The sequence below is a fragment of the Notechis scutatus genome, chromosome Z (genome assembly GCF_049901735.1).
Source record: "Notechis scutatus isolate UNSWTSFEM ecotype Mainland chromosome Z, rNotScu1.2, whole genome shotgun sequence".
NCBI lineage: Eukaryota > Metazoa > Chordata > Lepidosauria > Squamata > Elapidae > Notechis > Notechis scutatus.
Window position 1 is genome coordinate 81,110,435 of NC_142025.1, and position 24,261 is coordinate 81,134,695.

Sequence of the window (24,261 nt, forward strand, 5' to 3'; positions counted from 1 at the left end):
AGATTTCCCACTCTTAACTAGAGTGTAGCTGGTTTCCTAATAAGAGCAGCTTTTGTAGATCAGATCTAGGTCAATTCTCTGTCCCTGCCCACCCAGACCAATTTAAATTCCACTAATTTTATTAATCAAAACTGAGGGAGAATAGCTTTCAAAGAATCAAATAATTTAAAAAATGAATCTTACTATTTTAAGTAGCAGCTATCAATTTTTGATTACAGGGTTTATTTTTTTTAGTGCAGGGCTGTAAAATTTGTGGCCCCACGGGCTGGATGTGTTACTCACTGGCCACACCCATGTTCAGTTTAGCAAGTGGGGGAAAAAGTTGCAATGTGTCCTGTCATGATGACATGACGACATGAGTTTGACACCCCTGTTTTAATGATAGTGAGTTTAGAGGACATGAGGCAATCAGAAAATATCATTACAAAAAAAAAAATCTGAAAATTCCTGAGTTCTTTAAAATGCACGTTCTATGGGATATTTATACCATGTATATACCATCTTTTAAAAAAAGATAAAAATGTAGACAATAGATAATCTACCAGCATGATTCTAGAGCCTAGTTTATAAAAATAGAACTTACTTAAAGGTGATTTAGTTCCAAGATTTAGGAGGTTATTTTTACCCCTAGAAATGTACCCCTATCTAAAATGGTAGTAATTTTATCTGAGCAATATTTCCATAGTCTTTTAATGGGAATTGGAAAGGTTATTTCTATTGACAAGAGAAAATGAAAGAACATCGTGGGGAAAATGGAAATTCAATTTTCAAACACAGTGCTGTAACCTGAGACACTGGAATTAAGGAAACTCTTAGCATCTTCATATGAATGATCAAACTAATATCTGAAATAGCAATTTTAGAAAATGAATATATCTTGTTAAGAAAAATTTGAATAGTGGCAAATCCTGATTTGTTATTAAATCTGAATCTGATGCTGTACCAGTTATTTTTGCCATCATTTTTAATAACTGTTTCTTAATATGAAAAGATACAAGTATTTATTCTAGTAGAAGAAAAGAGATAGTTGAAAGTTTTTGACTTAATGGCTTTTATTAACTTAATTTCAGTTGAATTATCTACAATTGATTTTATTAGTAATTATATTCATTTATTAAATGTATATGTCACCCATCTCCCAAATAATGTAACTCCTAATTCCTATTTTGTAGAAGTGAAACAGTTTTAGGAAGTTATGATATAGAATACAACAGTCAAAGCAAGAGTAGAATGAAAAATCTTAGGATGTGACATTGGATCAACATAGTTATTATAGATTTAATCATCTTGATTTTAGCTATATTTGATCATTAAAATTCTATCGTGCTTTTTTTAAAAAAACAGCTGGTTGCTTTGCAAGCTTTTTAACAATTGTCTGGTGGTCTTTTCACTAATCTAAATTTTTAATGATCTAAATTGCTTACATGTTTAGTGGAGAGAATGTTGGATGGAGAGAATGGAAGTAAGTTAAAAGCAAAGGGTAACTATATACCTAGAGTACTTCAGAAGGATAGGAACCACACCCTTTTGCCATCTTTTTAAAAAGACATGTTATATACTATAACTGCAAGATAAGGGCCAATTAAGTATGTACAATTGGTTTTTATAGTTTTGACATGTAACCATAGCTACTCTGCATCTTCTATTCATTTAAATTACAAAATTCTGAATAAAGTCTAAACCTTTTAGCTTTCTTTATCAAACAAAATGTAATTCAATCTTTGCAGTCAAACAAAGTCTGCAATAATTCCATTTTAATAACAATAATAACAACAACAACAACAATTGTAGAGAAGAAAAAAGTGTGGATTGTCAACGTTGCCATACCTGGTGACAACAGAATCTACGAGAAACAACTTGAAAAAGTCACAAGATATCAGGACTTGAGGATCGAACTCCAGAGACTCTGGCATAAACCAGTGCAGGTGGTTCCAGTGGTACTCAGCACACTGGGTGCTGTGCCTAAAGACCTAAGCAAGCACTTAAAAACAATTGGCGCTGACAAGATCACCATTGGTCAGCTGCAGAAGGCCACCTTACTGGGAGCTGCTCGCATAATCCGCTGATACATCACACAGTCCAAAACACTTGGGAAGTGTTCGACTGGTGATTTGTGATACGAAACCCAGCATGGTTATCTCGTTTGCTGTGTATACTGTCATTTTTGTGTACAATAATAATAATAATCAATAATAAAAAAGAGAGGATAATAAATAATAATAAAAAGAGAGAAAAACAAAAAAGTCTGGATGTAGCAGTGCCTGGAGACAGCAGAATAGAAGAGAAAGAACTGGAGAAGATAACAAAATACAAAGACCTACAAATAGAAATATAATGACTATGGCAAAGGCAAGCAAGGGTAGTACCAATAGTAATAGGCACCTTGGGTGCAGTTTTACTTGGAACAACTTCCATCCTGCAGTGATATCTGTAACACAATCAAACATCCAGATTTGCCTATCCCAGGTCCTTGGTAAGGACTTGATAGGTAGACAAAAATGCCAAACCGAGTCTGAACATCATCATCATCATCATCATCATCATCATCATCATCATCATCATCATCATCATCATATCGGCTTCTCATTGACAAAATGGTACTAAAAATGCAAAATGAAGAAAAACGAATTTAAATATGGCATGGATTGATTACAAGAAGGCATTTGATTCATTACTCTACAGCTGGATTAACACCGATCTGGAAAACTTTGGAATCAGCAAAAATATTTGTACATTTCTGAAAGCAAATATGCAAAAATGGAAAATAGTTCTAACAGCAAATGAGATGACCATTGGTGAAGTCAACATCAGACCAGGAATTTTCCAGGGGGGCTCACTTTCATCACTACTGTTTAACATTGCATTAATTCCACTGACAATAATCCTAGGAAATACAAAACTGGGATACCAAATCTCAAGCCAACATGGCAAGATAAACCATCTACTATACATGGATGACTTTAAAATGTATGTGAAAAGCCCCACTGTACTTAACTCAATACTTAACACACTTCAATTGTTCAGTAGTGACATCAACATGAACTTTGGACTTGAAAATTGTGCTATATTATCCATGCAAGGAAAATGCAAAAAATAGAAGGAATAGGACTGGGAAATGGAAACACAGTGAAAGCAAAGGATGACGGTTACAAATACTTAGGCATATTGGAAGCAGGTAACATCTTGCTGCTCAAGAACAAGCACTACAAAATGATGCCATGAAAGCGAAGATACGAAAAATCACCAACAATCCAAACTGCCGACTTTGCAACGACAAAATTGAAACTGTTTCACATTTAATATGTGAATGCAGCAAAATTGTACAAACTGATTACAAAGCTAAACATGACCAAGTTGCTAAATTAATCCACTGGTCATTATGTAAAAAATACAACTTACGTGTATCCGAAAAGTCATGGGAAGTAGAAAAAGTTATCGAAAATGAGAAGGTGCATATCTTGTGGGACTTTCAAATACAGATGGATTGTCATTTACAACACAACACATCAGATATCACAGTTGTCCAAAACTGAAACGTACAATTTATTGATATCGCAGTACCAGGAGACACCAGAGTCGAAGAAAAAAACCTGAAAAAAGTCATGAAATATTGCAACCTGGCCATCGAAACTATATGATTATGGATGAAACATGTAACAGTGATACCCATTGTTATCCAGGCACTTGGCACCATGTCCAGAATTTTCTAAAATACATCAAGAAATTGCAGCTTCCTGAAATAACACCAGTGGATCTGCAAAAAACTGTGCTACTTGGAACATCGTACATCTTAAGAAAGTATTTGGTTGATACCTAGGATGCTGGCAGCAACCTGTATCAACCATTAGCACCATTCACTGGTATTTGTGATACTTTTTATATGTTCAGTTGACTAAGTTTCATGTTTAATGAATAATAAAAATAATAAATAAATAATCAGTATAATAAAACAAGAACATTAAAGCCTCACAATAGAAAAGAGTAGCATTGAGGAGGAACAGGAGGAAGAGGAGGGGGGGCAGGAGTGGGGACGGCCTTCTAGGCAAGGCCAGGCTGGCGGCAATTCCTGGGCCGCGCACGTGCTCGCCTGCCGGGATCTCGGGCCTTTGGAGGCTCCTCCTTTGGGTTGAGAGGTCTTCTATCGGTCCCCATGGAGCAAGCCCATGGTGTCTATCATGATGCCCTTGTAATGTCTTTAAGGGATCGTGAAGATCGCTCCAAAGACCGGGACAGGGATCGAGACAGAGATCGCAAACGGGAAAGAGATAAGGACAAAGATTTGTGTCCTTCAGCCAACTCGGCTCTCCTCGCCAGAGTTGGGTTGCCCCCTTTGAAACCCATCATATTTCCACAGGGTATCAACCCATTCACAAACCTGCCACACACCCCTCGCTATTATGAAATCTTAAAGAAACGCCTACTGCTCCCAGTGTGGGAATACAAGGAAAGATTTACCAACATCCTCATCCGACATCAGTCCTTTGTGCTGGTTGGTGAGACCGGTTCCGGTAAAACCACGCAGATCCTTCAGTGGTGCATGGACTACATGCGGTCGCTGCCAGGGCCAAAGAGAGGCATTGCTTGTACACAGCCGAGGAGAGTAGATGCAATGAGTGTGGTCCAGCGAGTTGCTGATGAAATGGATGTGATGTTGGGTCAAGAGGTTGGTTATTCTATTCGATTTGAAGACTGCAGCAGCGCCAAAACGATTTTGAAGTATATGGCCGATGGTATGTTACTGCGTGAAGCGATGAACGACCCTCTGCTCGAATGTTATGGGGTAATCATTCTCGATGAGGCCCACGAAAGAACGCTGGCTATGGATATTTTGATGGGTGTTCTGAAGGAGGTGGTGAGGCAGAGGTCTGATTTAAAGGTGATAGTTATGAGCGCTACTCTAGATGCTGGCAAGTTTCAGATTTATTTCGATAACTGTCCTCTCCTCACAATTCCTGGTCGTACACATCCGGTGGAGATCTTTTATACTCCAGAACCAGAAAGGGATTACCTAGAAGCAGCCATTCGTACAGTAATACAGTACAGTAATACAGATCCATATGTGTGAGAAAGTACAGCAATACAGTAATACAGATCCATATGTGTGAGGAAGAGGAAGGAGACCTCCTCCTTTTCCTTACTGGACAAGAGGAGATAGATGAAGCCTGCAAGAAGATAAAGCATGAAATCGATGATCTGGGCCCGGAGGTTGGTGACATTAAGATCATTCCGTTATATTCCACACTTCCACCTCAACAACAGCAGAGGATTTTCGAGCCTCCGCCTCCCAAAAAGCCAAATGGTGCAATAGGATGAAAGGTTGTCGTATCAACTAACATTGCCAAGACATCATTAACAATAGACGGTGTTGTTTTCGTCATTGATCCTGGCTTTGCGAAACAGAAGGTCTACAATCCACGAATCAGGGTGGAATCTCTGTTGGTGACTGCGATCAGCAAAGCTTCTGCTCAACAGAGAGCTAGCTGTGCAGGTCAAACTAGCCCCGGGAAATGTTTCCGGCTATACACGGAGAAGGCATACAAAACCGAGATGCAGGACAATACCTATCCTGAGATTCTGAGGTCCAACTTGGGTTCTGTGGTCTTACAGCTGAAGAAACTTGGTATAGATGATTTAGTTCACTTTGATTTTATGGACCCACCAGCTCCAAAGACCTTGATGTGAGCCTTAGAGCTTCTGAATTACTTAGCTGCTTTAAATGATGACGGAGACTTGACTGAACTGGGCTCCATGATGGCAGAGTTTCCCCTTGACCCGCAGCTGGCTAAAATGGTTATTGCAAGTTGCGACTACAACTGTTCTAATGAGATTCTATCTATTTCTGCCATGCTGTCAGTCCCACATTGTTTTATTCGCCCCACGAAAGCCAAGAAAGCTGCAGACGAGGTCAAGATGAGATTCGCCCACATAGACGGAGATCATTTGACGTTGCTGAACGTGTACCATGCTTTCCAACAGAATCATGAATCGGTTCAGCTATGACAACTTCATTAACTACAGGTCTTTGATGTCAGCGGACAACGTACGCCAACAGCTGTCACGAATCATGGACAGGTTTAATTTGCCCCGTAGAAGCACAGACTTCACAAGCAGGGACTACTACATCAATATACGGAAGGTGTTGGTCAGCGGTTATTTCATGCAGGTGGCCCATTTGGAGTGGACAGGACATTACCTGACAGTGAAAGATAACCAGGTCATGCAGCTGCATCCCTCAACGGTCCTTGATCACAAACCAGAATGGGTGTTCTACAATGAATTTGTTCTTACCACAAAGAACTATATTCGCACTTGTACAGATATCAAGCCAGAATGGTTGGTGAAAATTGCTCCCCAATATTACGACATGAGCAACTTCCCTCAATGCGAAGCAAAGAGGCAGTTGGACCGCATCATCACCAAACTTCAGTCCAAGGAATACTCCCAGTACTGATTTTGCCTTTTTTTGAGTCGAATTTGCCAGAGAACAGCTGAAAAACGAAAAAACGGAAGTTTCTTCAGTTCCAGGTTGTGCTCTTTGCCTTTGATTCAGGAGCTTTTTAATTTTTCCTTTACAGTAAATATTCCATTTTGATTTCATACATTAAAAAAAAGATGTATGCCTCTTTTTATTGTTTTCACACTGTAACTCATACGACGGGGGCAAACGCTGATCAATGTTTTGCAGTTTATTAAAAGTAGTTTCTCTCTCTCTATAACAATGTGGTAAGCATTGCTTTAGAAATGGTTGGGAAAAAAATGCTTCTGAAATGTGATTATCGACCATGGCATGCATGATCGTTATAATTGTTGACATTCCTTTTAGAAGTTGTGAAATGTTACAATGTGCTTATGTAGATGTGACCTTCAGCTTCACTACATAAGTGTACTGACTTTAATAAAGTCTATTTATACTAAAAGAAAAAGAAAAAAGAAAGGAGTAGCATCATTGATGAAATTAAAAATATATAAGAATAGTACAGAAGTTTAAGCAGTTTAGAAAAAATTAAGCATCTTCACCTATTACTGAAACAATACCAAATGCTAGATATATCTCATTAATGGGAATATCCCACATTAAGATGCTATTGCTGAGTAAACCTTTGCCTCTGGTGTTAACTATAATTCCTCCAATTATAGCAGGAGCAATCTCTGTTGAAAATCTGAATACACAGGTTTTAAAAGTTCAATTTTAAAAGTTCAATAGCCCTTTGAATATTCCAGTGCTTATTTAAAATTTAGAAGTTTACACTAAATTGACTTTGGAAATGAACTATGAGGCAATGTAGTCAATAAAATAAAAGCATGATGTTTGAAACTAATAAGAGCATCACCACTGCATTTTGGATTAGTTTCAGTTTCTAGTTTAGCACTGAACTGCAACACAAAACAACCCAACATATTTTTAACAAGTCTCTTATAGCATTTTTTATCATTAAAGAAGTACAGGCTTGACAACTCAAATGCACGTGGATCCACAGTCGGCTCAAAGATTGTTAAAAGATAGCTATAAGACTTATCAAATCTACCTAGATAGATATCTCCAGTGCTTGCTCTGGGTTTAGTGCTGTTCAACAGTTTTCTAAATGATGTGGATGAGGTATCAGAATGCTTATCAAACTTGAAGGGAATGCCTAGCAAGGAAAAGTGGCTAATACTTCTAAGAATACACAAAATAACAACAACCCCACATTTAATCAGGCTAGAATAATGTGTGGAAACAATGAAATTTCACATGGAGAAATATGAAATCATGCATTTAAATATGTATGTATGTATGTAGATGTGTGTGTATTTATGTATGTGTAAAATAGGTGTAAAATAGGTCAACACCATCTTGAAGTGCATCAAAAGGAGCACAGTCCAGATTGCAGGAAGTACTTACATACACTACTCTGTCTTAGTTAACCTTAACTTCAAGTATTGCATTCAGTTCTGCATGCCAGTTTTTCTAAAATCATAAACTAGAATAGGTCCAGAAAATAGCTACCAAAATCATGAAAAGATTCAAAATGAAGTCCTATGATTGACAGTTGAAATGTTTAACTTGAAGAAGAGAAGGTTGAAAGATATGCATAGCTTTTTCAAAAATATGAATGGAGGATATATTGCAGATTTATTCTCACTTGCTCCAATGGCTCTAAGGGCAAAAAACAGAATTGCCTCAAACTGAGATGGACGACAAATGAATTAAATGAAAAATAAATTGAAAACAATAAACAATATAAATATATATTAGACATTAGGAAATAAGAAGTAAGATTTCTCCATCAATAGAATAGATTATCATATAGGATGGTTTCTTCCCATAACTAGAGGTTTTCAAACTGAGGATAATCATCAATTGGGAATAGTGTAATAAGAAACTGGTTCAGTTCCAATGCCTAGTTCTGCAAACTAATATAAACTAAAACATGATTACAGAGTAATACCTGCATTCTTCTGAATTTTACAATGTAAGTTAAAATATTACAGAATGTCTATTAAAATGTACATATTTGGAATACAGTGAAAAAAGTGCATAGTAGAGAGAGATGAGCATAAAATGCACATTAATTTTTGATGAGCTTTTTAAAACAGTCATAATAAGGTTTGATAAAGAAATGGGTTGGAAAAATAATAAACCGAGCAAAATAAAAATTAAGATATTTGTCCACTGGTATGAACAGTAAGGTAGAACATAGAATAACATAGAATAAGGCTTGGAAGGAATCTTGAAGTCTTGTAGTCCAATCCTCTGCTCAAAGTGGAGATCCTATATCATCCTGGACAAATGATTGTCCAATTTCTTCTTGAAAACCTCTGGAGCATCTATAACTTGTAGAGGCAAGCAGTTTCACTGAACAATTGTTCTTACTCTCAGGAAATTTGTTCTTAATTCTAGGTTGGATCTCTCTTTGATAATCTTTCACCTTGTTCTTGTTATATTCTTTTTCCAGTCCTCAGTTGCTTCTTCTCTTACATACACAATGGGCCAAATATGTCAGCCATAAAGTGTGCGGTTTAAGTTCAGACCAAAATTGTATCATGTCATTTGAAGTAAATTTTAGGACCCAAGATTAAGTGAGGCAGTGTTAAGTGTTATTTCACTAATCTGAAATAACAAAGGCAATGCAAGTCCTTTGTCTCCAATTGCAGCACATAGTATGTGAGACCATTTCAGAGCTCTAAAGTCAGATGTAAATTACTATACTGTATCTTTTCAAGGATTATTCCCCCCCACCCCCATTTCTCGTGGAGAAAAGAACAATATAATACTAATTGTAATACTTAGCTGTATATTGTTAAATTAGTTTTCAAGTCTAAATTCATTGGACTATATTTATGCTGTTTAGGTAACAAGAACCAAAACACATAGGAAGGAAATTCTCCTGCCCAAGGTGTTTTGCTGTTGTTGGATGTTGTTTTTTACATCCAGCAGTCAGTTTCAGCTCCATGTGAAGTAACAGCATTTTGATCCCTTTCTTTTGCTTAGCCTTGGGTAGACTTAATCTTTGTATTCTTTATCCAAATGGTAAGAGAGCTCTAAGCAATCCAATATTTGTTTCAATATTTTCTTCTGGACAAATCTTAACAAGCATATTTCACTGCTGTTTTATTTTTAACAGAAGACTAAATGTAAACTGCTAAAGGGATTTAAAATTAAACTAGTTAAATTTTGCTCAGTGTAGACATCTTCTGATCTTTCCTAAAAAAAAACTTTCGTTTTTCTTTCCTACTTGCTTTTAAATATTTTAGTGAGTTAAACAGAATTCCTGATAATATTTTTCCCTTACCATGTTACAATCACAGAAGATATCTGTTTGGAAAATAGCTTAAAGGACATAATAATAATTAATGATACTTCAAGACTCACAATATATATGTGATTTTAAAATCGGCAACTGCAGGAGCTTATATAATACATAATCTAAACAGCCCATTTTTATCATGCTTTAATACCTTTCTACCTTTCAAGGTATCTGTGAGTTTAAATATCACTCCAGGCAAATTTTAATGTCCATCCTCTTTTTTACCCATGTCCATATACATCTTCAAAAATGAGATATTACAAATATTCTTTTCATACAGTATGACGTTTGGCAGTTTTCAGGGAACTTTCTTTACCTAGATATTTCTCAATGAGCATGGGCAGAAAACTACTGAAAATTTACACTGAGAAGAATGGCAGTGCCAGTGGTGGGATTCAAATTTTTTTACTATCGGTTCTGTGGACGTGGCTTGGTGGGCGTGGCATGAGAAGGATACTGTAAAATCTCCAGTTAGAGGTGGGAATCCCCATTCCCTCCCCACTCTTGGGGAAGGTTACTGCAAAATCCCATTCCTTCCCATCCCACTAACCGGCTTTCCAGCTCTGTTCTCCTGTGCAGGGCAGAAGACCCAGCCAATCAGCTGGGACTCAGGAGGCAGAGAATAGATGGGGGGAGGGGCCAGTCAGAGGTGGTATTTGCCAGTTCTCCAAACTACTCAAAATTTCTGCTACCGGTTCTCCAAAACTGGTCAGAACCTACTGAATACCACCTCTGAACCAGTCCCTAGTTCTTTTCTTCCTAGGATTTTTCCATTCAGATCTGGTCCTGCTAAAACTAGCTTTTGAAGAGGGAAAGATGCTTTTCTTATTTCAAATAAATGTTTTTTGTTTTTAATCTTCACTTCTGCATGAAAAGCTCAGTAATATTAACCTTTTTGAATATATAGCAGTTAGATTATATAGGTGATGATATCCCATTGCCTACATGGGGGAATTGTAGTGAAGTATATAATTTGATTATTAGGCTAATTTTCTTTATTTGCCATCACATTTTCTTTTCTGACAAGTCAGAATATAGGGGTTTTAAAACAATTAAATTTTACTCTCTACATACATAAAAACACCTATATTCTTGTCTTTATGATATCAATAATATTGTGGGTTGATCATAAAAAGCAACAATTAAATTTTGATCTTCAAAGTTTAATGGAAAGACATTGCTTTTGTAACAATAGTTATAGAATATTAAATGATTATGTGAAATTTTACTCATCTGCCATCATAGTCCTCTTCATCATGCATACACTTATGAATATCTCAATACATTATCTCAGTTCTTTCTGAACCAAAAAATTGCATCACCCAGACTTCTGGTCAGGTATTAAGATCTAAATAAATGGTCAAGATAGCTCAAGAGAAACTGTGTTTTATAAAAGACTTGTGCTGAAGTAGTAAATTGAGGTCAAAATTCTTATGTATCTCCATGGTATATGATTCTGCATACAGACAATTAAAATGTCTTATACAATAGGAAGTAAATGGCTGGAAGAATTAATTAATTCTTTTTTTAAATTTTATATTGTACTTTTTTGGATATGAATTATTATTTAATTTTTATTGTATTGTGTAGTACAGTAATTTCTGTGTAACTGTTGTGAAAGCATTACAGCAGATTCAACCTTGTATGAAATGGGTTCCTATTAAGAGTTCAAAAGTTTTATAAATGCTTTGCTTGACAATTGATCATATATTGAAATATTTAATGTTTTTTATTTTAGGCTTCCATAGCTGAAATTCTTCTTTTAAACTATATATTCATAAACATTTATAGCTTTTTTGCTTCCCTGAATCAAAGTTAATGTGTGCTAAAATCATTTATTTTAATCACATAACCCTTCAATTAGTTCAATTTCAATGAAAATCTGAGTTGTAAAGTTTGTCTTTAAGTCATAGATGAATAATCAACCAGGTACCATATAAATGCTATTCATAGAACATATTCTGGAAAGTGTGAAGTTCCCTAAAGACGGACTCTAGAATAAGCCTGAAAGTTTTGGAAAAATAAACCTCTGGTCCTGATGACTGGCTCAGATTGAATCCTGCAACATTATCTTGGAATACATGTATTTGCCTCCTTCATTCATGAGAGATATGGGCAATTGCTGCTTTCCTAATTGTCAACTCTTTTGAGGACCATTTTAAATACAAACTTAGTACTTTTCCAGATTAGCACTTAATCTGTCTGCAAGAGTTTGTGATTTATATAGGACCTTCTGAAAACTATTCTAGCCATTTAAATTTGCCTCCTCCTTGTCAGCTCATTGCAATCAACATTAATGACAGCAGTTGGTAAATAGCTGGTGGCAGAGGTGGTATTCAGCAAGTTCTGACCAGTTCTAGAGAACCAGTAATGGAAATTTTGAGTAGTTCGGAGAACTGGCAAATATCACCTCTGACTGGAGATTTTACAGTATCTTTCCCCTACCACGCCCACGAAGTCATGCCCACAGAACCAGTAGTAAAAAAAATTGAATCCCATCACTAGCTGGTGGGAAAAACAAATCAAGGAGAACCTATCAATTGCTTTATTTTCCTTATCTCACATTAAAACTTTAAGAGCAGCAGCTTTTACAGTTCCTTTCCACTCAAAAACAAAAGAAATGAATGTTAACACAGCTATGACAAACAGTTGCTATACTGGCTATGTCTACCAGATCTCACTACATAAACCCAGAGACCATTAGACAGAAATAAACATATCCCAAAATCTTTAATTCTACCATGCCATGTGTCACCTACATTTCTACAGTCTCCTACTCAAGAACAGGACACTTGAAACAATGTCATTCAATTTATTTGTTTCATGATTTTTAAATTCAAAATTTGTTATTTGTTTTACACTATAAACAGCTGAGTTTATTTTATCTCAAAAAAATTCTCAAAAGCATATATTTTGTTTAATTATGGAATACCAAAAAGTTTATTCCAGGTTTGAAATGATTCATATTCAAACTACCTTGCAAATGTTATTTAATATAAATCAGGTGTCATCCGGATCTCCAGCATGCTTTTTGCAGTTTGCTTGCCCATGGCTACCATGGAAACGGGGGAAAGGGTTTTAGCTTGTGGGAAGAGGAATTGAGTTGGTGTGAAGTCTTCCCATGAGAATTGGAAGGGAAGTTTGATACCCATCAACGGACTGGAGTTGTTTGGACTTTTCCAAGGCTAACTATCCTGAGCCTCTAGACACATCCAGCATCTGCTGAAGGGCTTTCACATACCATCATATTGGGTGCTGATGGGTCCTTATGGGCTAGACTCTGTGGGAGGGCTTTGGGATGATTTTCAATGTGTAACCTTTGCGCAGATTTTACTCAGATGTTGTCTTGCTTTTGCTGCTGTCATTTCCTTTTTTCTAAAAGTACCTTTTTTCCAAAACCATGGAGTTGGGGGGTTTCTTAAGATTTGAATGGAGGCAGACCCGACACCAGGATTTTTAGTTTATTATTGGGTACATTTGCCCATAATTATCTAGGATTCTTCAAAATTCTGGTTTATCTTTATCAAGCTGGTGCATTCTATTTGTCTGCTGTACAATGAACAATAGTTCTAATGATACCAAATGTTCAAACCCAGTGTTGTTTCTTTTGAGCTTATGTAACAGAATGCATTCTGCAATAGAAAGGAGGGAAGCTCAAGCTGGCATAACCATATTACATACCTCTGGGATTAGATAATAAAACTAACTTTGCCTGAAATGATGAAATCATCCATCAAAATGCTTGACTACTTGACTGAATTTATTTTTACTATCTGCAGTCATCAAATAGAAAACAGTAGTCACACTATAGCATTTCCAACCAAAAACAGTATGTCTATATCATGGTCTTCCTTAAAGCCCTGAATGTATAATGGTAATAGAAAACCAATAGTGGAGTGAGAATAATCCAGTAATGGCACAAAATTGCAAACATTCAAGAACATATTTGCTGGATAGCTCATGTTAATGGATTGTTAAATATCAGGGGAAATGTTGGTTTTCAGGTGATCTGGAGAGAAATTGAGGGAAAAGTTGGTGGATAAAGACATTTAGGGACAGAATAAAAGATATAAATATGGTTAGACAGCTAGGTAAATTCATCACTTCATGAAAATAAAATCCAAGAGAAATTGGATAAAATTTCAATTTTACCTCAAGGTAATGGAAAGGTGGACTATTTCAAAATATGAATCATTTGTGGAATAGATTTTCAGAATAAAAAAACTCAGCACTAAAAGGAGAATAAGTAGAAGAGAAACAAACCGTAACTCATTAGACAATATTTCACCATAACTAAAAGTGGCCAACCTCGACATTTCAAATTCGCTTAAGAAGGTATGTACTACAACAATGGATCAACTGACAATTTTAACTTCCAAAATACTGTGTACTTCCAAAATTGTGTTTGACTTATCTGTGGATGAGTTTATCAAGAAATATACAGTAATATATGGATATATATATATGGGTACTTTTCTGAAGTACCCATATATAATCACAGATAAGCTGACCCTCAAATTTTTAACCAAAATACTATGAAAAATGTGCCACTTGCATAAAAGTCAGTTGCAAAAGTTTAAAATGGAATCTGGTTCTGGTAAACAGCATTTATTGATACAAAACGAGAAGTCTTAAAGACGTTTAGAATATACTGAAAAACATCTGAAACTTTTGATATGTGGCTTACCTGTGGGTGGCATGCTTTTCATGGTATTCTTAAGATATGTTTACCAAAAAGTCAATACTCACAAAATCATAGGACTAGAGGTCTTCTTGTCCAACTCCCTGCCCAAGGCAGAAGTTTTTGCTCCATCTTTAATAAATGGCTGTGCAATCTTTTCTTGAAAATTTCCAATGATGGAGCACTCACAACTTCAGAAAGCAAATTGTTCTATTGATTAATTATTCTATCAGGAAATGTTTTATTAGTTCCAGGCTGGATCTTCCACTGATGTGTTTCACCCATTGCTTCTTTCTTTTTTTGAAATAATTTTTATTGTTTTTTATATACAACAAATCATTCCATTTCAATTGTGCATCAACTTGGGTACATATTTCAATTATTTAAACATTATAAATGATATTCTTCTTATCAAATCTAACAATACATCAATGTTCCCATATATATTCCCATATACATAATAATATCACACATTGTAACTTTGCTTACATTTCTCTAATTGCTCTATAAATACATCAAATCTTTTTTAGGTTGTTCTATTCTCTACCCATTGATAAAATATATTCCCTACCATGTAATATTCAGTTTCTTCTTTTTCTTTAATTTCTAGTGTCAATCTACCCATTTCTTCTTATCCTACCACCAGATATTTTGGATAATAAGTTAACTCCCGCCTTCACTGTGACAGACATTCAGTTCTATTTATACTAGTTCTACCAATGAGCATTTGAGTAAGGCTATCTGTCCCTGTAAAAACCAACCTTACTCAAATAGTAGCGACATCCACATTCAATTCTATTTGGATTGTTCAGGAAAAGAACCTTTATTAGCTAGGTCAAATACTAATCTGAATAAGGTTTTGCTTCTTCTTTATTAGAAAAAAAATGATATGAAGTGAAGCTGTTAGCCTGGGACTGTAGAGTCAAGGTTCATATCTCTCTCTACAGACAGTGGAGTTCCTAGTAAATTTTGTCACTCATTCTCATTTCAAAGTTCTTCGCAACATTGCTATTATGAGAATCCTCTTAAACCTTCACAGTTGTACTATAATTTTTAATTAAAATCTATGAAAAACCATTTGTACAGCTTTGACTATAGACAGATCATGATTTAAAAATCTATTTTTGAAAGGCTGCTGACCAAAACCTATTAATATTGCAGCAACAGAAAAAAAACAATATAAAAAGAAAAACATTCCAAATTAAGAGCCACTCTACAAATTAGATTTATTCTAATCATTATTGTCTAGTATATTATTATTTATTCTAGTTATTATTGTTATCATATAATTACTAGTAATTATTAATAATTAAGGAATGCAGTGATTCACGTGGCTAGGTCTCTGGTTGGAAGTTAGCAAGCTTACGTTTGAGATCTGAGTGATGCTTCATGGTGGGGTGAGCTCCTGTCATCCACTCTATCTCCTTGTCAGTGACATGAAAGGAGTCCACACAGATATCTTCGTGCAATGGTGATGTCACCAGCTAATCCTTTTAACCTGGAAGAACTTTAAACAATTCCTCTGACATGAACGGGATGGGATTAGTAATAAATAATAAAGTGATACTGATTTTAATTTCATAAATTCAAGGGAGGATTATTAAAACAGATATGAGGACTTTCTATGGTTGGTTTCCTAATGTTAATGTTTCCTTCTTTTGCCACGATGTAATATATCTAGCATTTTTACAGTATGCTGGGGATGTCACAGGAAGAGACAGAAAAAGTAAAAACTATTTTGACTTTCTTAAAATACATTTATAAATGCATTTATTAATTGGCTATCTAAAAATGAACAAGCTAACCAGTAGATTGTTTAAACTTGAAAATCATCATAGCATACATTTATCTATCTATCTATCTATCTATCTATCTATCTATCTATCTCTATCTATCTATCTATCTATCTATCTATCTATCTATCTATCTATCTATCTATCTATCTATCTATCTATCTATATACATACATACATACATACATACATACATACGTACATATATGCTGAAATGCATAACTTAAGTCCAAATGGAGCAGAATAACTTTTTATTGTCAATTCAAGTTCTTTCTTTAATGGGTATACATATGTATTTCTCTAGATTATTAAGCATTGTTTAAAGCTTGGTAACCAAAGCTTTAACCAAAGAGAAATCAATGAACAATAGGTAATTATAAATAAAACCATGAAGTATTCCTCTGATCCAGAATTCATTGGTAACAGACATCCTACCATCTGGAGTGGGGATGAATGTGCAATTCAAGCATCAGATGGCTTGTGATGAAAATCAGACATGCAAAAATGGATATCAATGTTGCAAATGATTTTCTGTTTTATCTTATTTCTGATGTCTCTTATATTAATTTTTTTTATCTGAGGTCATCTAGTCTGACCCATTGTTCTCAGAAAAGAGTATTTCTGATAAATGCCTATCCAGTCTCTTCTTAAAAGCTTCCAGTGATGGGGCACCCACAATTTCTTGAACTTAAATTTAAAACCTACATATTACAGTAATATAGATTAATCTCCAAAATAAAAGAAAGGAAACACAACATTACTGAACGTTTTGTGTAGATGCTGACTAGCATTTCAAGGCAAATGCAAATGCAAATAACTTTATCTTAGGAAAATACTGTACTTACAAACAGAATACTTTGCAAAATATAATACTTAAAAAGCAGAGCAGCTCCTAAAGTGTTTACAAACAAACAGTTTAGTACTACAGAATAACAAAAAAGAATATTTTAAAAATACTTACAGAAGCAATTCTAGCATTCAATTCTAGCACAAGTCCTCAAACCCATGCAGCACAAAAAAACCAAAAAAACAAACCCTGTGCTGCGCCAGCTGCAAAAATCACTGGATCTCATTTAATCATGTGACCAGGAACAAAAAACCAAAACCAAAACAAAACTACTGGCTTCAGGAAAGTGCACGTTGTAACCCTGAACGGCACACAGAAGTCATAGAGTTAAAAATGGTCACTGCTGCAGCAGTTACTGAATCCAAGTCATGTGACTACAGAGGCTTCTTTTTGATAGAAGTTTTGAATTTCTAATGTAAGCACCTTTTGAATAAATTTGTTCTTGTCAAAATTCACTAAATGAACGTTTGTACCTGGAGGATTACCTGTATTAGTTCTTGAGACTGATGTGTCAGCTGTCCCCTACCAGCTTATTCTATTTTCTTAACATCATATTTGCTCTTTTTAGCAAACAACAAAAAGTGGAGGATAAAATAGACAGTGCCATCTATTCAGACCAACTTTGCCTATTTGGTATTCAGATTTCTCTATAACAGAGAAATCTGAATACCAAATAGGGTACTTAGAATCCCATAACAAGTTTCACAATCTTACACAAGCCTCACTTTCCTCTACTGTTATACAACAAACCATTTCAAAAGGGCCTTTCAATAAAAGCATATATAAAGTGATATAAAGCAGAGACTTCTTATTTAAGTTCAATAAACATATCACATATATCACATATCTAAATAAATGCAGAAATATAAAGCCATTTGGGAGATTTTGTTATATGTTACTTTAGTCTGAACTCAATTAAAGCGCAATTAATATAACTGAAAGTTAATTAACTTTATATTGCATCTTGCAAGATTGTGTTGTTACCTTTGGGCATCCTTGTTTTTTGCTTGTATTTTAGAATTGTTTCCTTCTGAAATTAGTGAAATGCTTACTATTATAGCTTTAAGTATCTCTTGGACCACTATTTTAACTTCCCTAGACAAAGGAAGAATGAATTGTTTTCTTTGGTTTGTTTTCCATCCCATATTTTTTACATGAATATATCAAATACAGATATCATATTTCTTTTTATGGCAAACTATCATGAGATGAGACTATAGGAAACGTTATGTAAAAGTTACGTAATTTATATATTAAAGAAATAAAACTACACAATTTGTGGTTTTTGCTTGGTATACTTTTCTTGGTACACAAATGCCTACATAAAAAAACAGTGGATCTTTTCCCAAGATGATGAGGCTGCATACCAGTTAAAAACTACAAAGAAAAATAATATATTTTAGCAGAAGTAACTCTATAAAATCATAAAGAGGAATCAAAGGCCTATCAGGTTAATAATGGTTTTTCTCCTTTGTGCACACTAATCCAATGTTTGTGATTTTAAAAGATTTAGAACTGACCCTGGATACAGGGAAGAAATGGGCAAGCCGTGAGCTGTTCAGGAAGTACCTGCAGAACAGATTATAGAGCCCTGACGAGAAGGAAGCGTGAGAAAAAAAACCTGAAAATAATACCACCTTGAATTTTTTAGTATACAATGGGACATATATGTTCATTAATGAACAAAAATTATCCAAAAATCTCAATGAATCAATAGTAAAAATAACATTCAAAACATTAAAGACAAAGTGCCAGGAAAAATTCAACTGCCAAGATGATGTGCCATAGGTCTTTTATGCAGAGCATGAAAAGAAAGGGAAAATAAATGCTTACATTTACTTTTACATTTACATTTATCCTTCCTCTCCTCTTATTCTTATTCTTCCCTCTTATTTCTGAACCAAAAAAAGCAATAAAAGAAAGCTTTTGTGAGAGCTCACAAGAAGTCTACATGCCTCCAATCTATTATGTTCAACCTGTTTTTTCTGAATATATTATTTCCACAGAAGCCAAGACCTGCTAGTAAAACATATGACTGTAATTTCAAGGGCAGAAAATGGGAGTTCGTGTTTTAAATTCACTTGGAAGGATAACTTGAAATGAAGACATAGCATTCCTTTTCCAAACAAAATACAGAGCTCCATTGCATAATTTTGTTTGCAATGCATTACTTAGATTGGAATAACTATGCTTAGATTGGAATAGCTATGAATTTGATTTTTTTTTTTTGATCCTGAAAGGAGTAAGTAGCACAAAATCTTTTGAAGTGAGAATCACTTCGAGCTCCATACAAGTGCAGCTGTCATTGAAAATAGTATGCACTCTTCCTCTGGCTACTGCTCGTCCTCCCCTTCCTTATGAATGGGGATAGCTGCAGCACTCTATTTTACAAATGTCATTATATAAACATTTATTGGGAAAATGCAGTAAAATTAATTTTGACATTGCACATCCTTTCCATGTGGTCACAAGAAAGCTAGAATTCACCTTCACTGAGGGAATTAGCCCACTTAATCTTCAAAGTTAATCTATCCATTTCAGCACATTCTAATATTTTCTTTATTACATTTTCATTTTTTCAATTTTGTGCATACACAATTCTTGCTGCTGTTATCACATATAGAATTAAATATGTAATTCTTTTATTATATTTTTCCATTAAAATATCCAACAAAAACATTTCTGATTTTAAGTCTATTTGTTGTTTCATTTTTGACCAATATTTTTTTGCCATTAGAGCAAGTCCACCACGTATGATAATAAGAACCCCAGTAGCTGTTTGCATTTCTAACATTTGGGAGATATAGTTTGAAACATCTTTGCCATCCTTGCTGGTGGCAAATGCCTCCTATAAAACATTTTATACAATTTTTTTTGTAAGCTGTTGACATCATCAACTTATAATTCCTTTCCCAAAGGTTTTGCCATTTATCTAATTCTATAATGTATCCGAAATTTTTAGACCATACTATCATTTTCAGCCTATTTTCTGTAGTATTAGCTATTCCTGCAAGCTTGGTGTCATCTGCAAATTTGATGACTTCTCTTTCTATCCCCTTGACTAAATCATTGATGAAGATATTGAAGAGTACTGGGCCTAAGACAGAGCCTTGGCATACTCCACTGCATATTTCCCTCTATGTATGATGGATAAAATACTTATTTTAAATAGATGCAACTCTGATGTTTAAAACTTAGCAGCAATCTGCTTCACTGAAACTTGTCAAAATGAGTCAATTCATGATAGCAACCATCCCATGGTTTCAGATACAAAGAGTAGACTGAATTGCAGAAACATCAGGTAAAAAGGGAGGAGGCCTATCTTTATATATTAACAGCCGCTGGTGCCAAAATATAACTATACTAATTAATTCTGTGATGTGGACTTAGAGATATTAATTATCAATTGCAAACCATTTTATTCTCCACTCTTCATTTCTCCTAATTACCGTGTATGTTTCTCCACAAGCTTGTGTCAACAATGCATTATGAACTCTAGCTGACAGATTATGTGGGCTGAAGTTAAATAACCCTATTTACTTCCCACTGTTTTAGGAGATTTTAACAAAGCTAACTTAAGGAAAGAGCTACCAAAATATTTCTAGTGTATCAATTGTCTCACTAGAGGAAGAATACTTTAGACCAGTGTTGGCGAAACTTTTCAGTACTGAGTGCTGAAACGAGAGCACGTATGCATGCGGGGAGCACCAGAAACCGGAAGAGTACCTCCCTGGAGCACACAGTGGGGAGCGCTGAAAACAGAAGAGCAATTCTTTGCGTGTGGGGATTGCCGGAAACTGGAAGAGTTGGTCTTTGCACATGCGGGAGCTGAACTTCCAGTTTCCGGCATGTGCATGTGCGCTAGCCGCCTGGTCTTCCAGTTTTTCTGGTGCACATGCACACACAAAGACCAGCTGGCTGGTGTGCATGTGCATGCCGAAAACCGGAAGCTCAGCTTCCCTGTGTGCACATGCATGTCGAGGAGCTGCTGTTCTAATTTCCATCGCTCCTATGCATGTGAAGACCAGCTGGCCAGCATGCATGTGAACGCCAGAACCTGGAAGAGCAACGCACGACAGCTGGCATGCCCAGAGAGATGGCTCTGTGTGCCACTTCCGCACACATGCTATAAGTTCGCCATCATGGCTTTATACCATTGCTACACAACATTCAAAGATCTTATCGGTCTTTACCACGAGCAGCTGTGGGACACTCTGATCATTGCATGATTCACCTTGTACCTGCCTACAGACAAAGACTTAAAACCATGAAACCAACAATTAAATCAGTGAGGACTTGGAATGAGGAAGGAAAGCTAAAACTACAGGTTTACCTTGACAGCACTGATTTGAATGTTTTTGAAGATACCGTTGCAAACTTGGATGAACTCACAGATGCTGTAACATCATATGTCACTTTTTGTGAAGACCTATGTGCGCCGACTAGAAACCCGTAAATATACATTAAGAATAAACCTTGTTCACAGCTAAACTTAAACAGCTATTTCGAACTACAGAGGAAGCCTACAGAAAAGGTGATAGAATGCGGTACAATCAGGCCAGAAATGTATTAATAAGAGAGATCAGAGCAGAAAAAGGAAGGTATTATGAAAAGCTAAGGAATCTGTTCAACAAATGAACCAGTAAACATAAGGAAAACTCTTTGAAATATCATTGGTTACAGCAAACCTCCTTCCCATGCTGAAGGAAATCAACAACTGGCAGATGACCTGAATGTGTTTTACTATAGGTTTGAGAGAAAACTATTGTCACTTATCTCAGACTACAATACCTATCTCAGACACACCAACAACACCTGTAAAGTCATGGAATCAATTATAAACTAATCCATTATCCTCCACTTAGAGACAAACAACCTACTCTCTAATAAACAATTTGGTTTCAGAAAAAAACTATCCTGTAATCTGCAACTCTTACACTTTCCCCAAAGGCAGTGTTCTAGGACAAACTCTCTTCATACTCTACATAAATGACCTCTGTGATCATATTAAGAGCAACTGCGTTCTCTTCGCTGATGATGTACAGCTATTCAACACCACCGACAATACTGCTACCCTTAAAAAAAACCTCAACTATGTATCAGAATGGTCAAACAAATGGCAACTCAAATCTCAACAAATAAATGCTCTGTCTTACATATTGGCAAAAAAATCAGAAAATAAAATACAAGCTGAATAGTCAAGACCTTGTTGATGATCCAAACTCTGTCAAGGACCTTGGAATAGCCAAAAAGGCATTAAGAGTTGTTAACCTAATCCTAAGTAGCTTTTTCTCTGGTAATATCACACTACTAACTAGAGCATACAAAACATTTGCTAGACCAACACTTGAATACAACTCATCAGTATGGAACCTGCATTAAGTATCTGATATTAATACAGTTGAGAAAGTCCAGGAATATTTCACAAGAAGAGTTCTCCACTTCTTTACTCATTGCAGAATACCTTATGCCACCAGACTTGAAATTCTAGACCTAGAAAATCTAGAACTATGCCACCTTTGGTCCGATCCAAGTATAGTATATAAAATTATACATTGCAATGTCCTACCTGTCAATGAATACTTCAGCTTCAACCATAACAATACAAGAGCACACAATAGATAAAAACTCAAGGTAAACCGCACCAAAGTTGATTGCATGAAATACGACTTCAGCAACTGAGTGGTCAATGTCTGGAATATTCTACCTGACTCTGTGGTTTCTTCCCCAAACCCCAAAAGCTTTAACCTTAGACTGTCTACTATTGACCTCACCCCTTTCCTAAGAGGTCTGTAGGGGACGTGCATAAGTGCATCACCGTGCCTACCATCCCTGTTCTGTTGTTTCTTTTTATTTTTCTTATATGTATCCATATCATGTATTCATAACTATGTTTATACTTATACCTGTTATCTTATAATCACTTGACAAAATAAATAAATAAACAAATAAATAAATAAAAAACAGCCAAGCCTCTTACAACTGATCCCTTCCTATTGAGCCCACAATCTCTGGTGATTATAGAAAATGAGGTGCAAGTTCTATTTCACAGACAAAAGCAGGAAAAGCACCAGGCCCAAATTAAGATGACTCTTCTTGCTTAAAAGTTTGTGCTGACCAACTTTCCCCCATCTTTACCCGAATCTTTAATAAACAACTAGAGATGTGCTATGTTCCTTCTGGCTTCAAATGCTCTACTATCATCCCAGTGCTGAAGAAACCCTCCATCAAGAAACTGAATGACTTCAGAATGGTTCCTCTAACACCTATAGTTATGAAAACCTTTGAAAGACTAGTGCTGGCCCATCTGAAAACCATCAGAGATCTGCTGCTAGACCCCTCACAATTTGCCTACCGAGGAAATAGACTGACAGATGATGCTGTTAATATGACTCTGCACTACATCCAACATCTTGAATCTCCAAATGCCTACGCAAGTGTCCTCTTTGTAGACTTCAGCTCAGCATTCAATAGCATTATTCCAGATATTCTTATAACTAAACTAAATCAGCTATTAAAGCTGTACCTGACCACACATGTAAATGGATCATACGCTTCCTAACAGACAGGAAGCAGCAGGTAAAGCTAGGCAAAATCACATCAGATACCTGTCCAATTAGCACAGGGTCCCCCCAGGGATGTGCTCTCTCCACTTATCATCTCTCTATATAGCAATGACTCAGAGATGGGATTCAATTTTTGTAACAACTGGTTCTGTGGGTGTGGCTTAATTTGTGGGTGTGGCTTGCTGGCCATGTGACTGGCTGGGCGTGGCTTGCTAGCTGGGCGTGGCATGGTGGTCATGTGGCTGGGTGGGCGTGGTTTGGTTGTCACATGACCGGATGAGTGTGGCTTGGTGGGTAGACTGGGTGGGCGTGGCCAGGTAGCCATGTGACTGGCAAACCAAATACAAGTGGTCTTCGCTTAATGGTCAGTTGCTTAGTAAGTGTTCTAATTTATGACTGACCTCCCCAGAGCTACTTGACCTGTTTTTGGAGTTTTGACAGCCATGCATACTCTCTCTCCCTCCCTCCTCCCTCTCTCTCTCTCTCCCTTCTAACCCTGCTATTCTATGATTCTGTAAGGATCTCCTGCTGGAGCAGGGGGTTGGATTAGGAGATGACCTCCGAGATCCCTTCCAGGCCAGTCCTA

General features: G+C 36.0%; 1 protein-coding gene and 1 pseudogene across 9 annotated transcripts in view; one reads left to right on the forward strand and one right to left on the reverse strand.

The window, feature by feature from the left end:
• The window catches only part of EPHA5 (EPH receptor A5), a 195,331-nt gene that overhangs the window by 56,233 nt on the left and 114,837 nt on the right, over positions 1 to 24,261 (reverse strand). The gene's annotated exons all lie outside the window — the stretch shown is intronic.
• On the forward strand, positions 4,151 to 6,823 carry LOC113419111 (ATP-dependent RNA helicase DHX15 pseudogene; annotated as a pseudogene).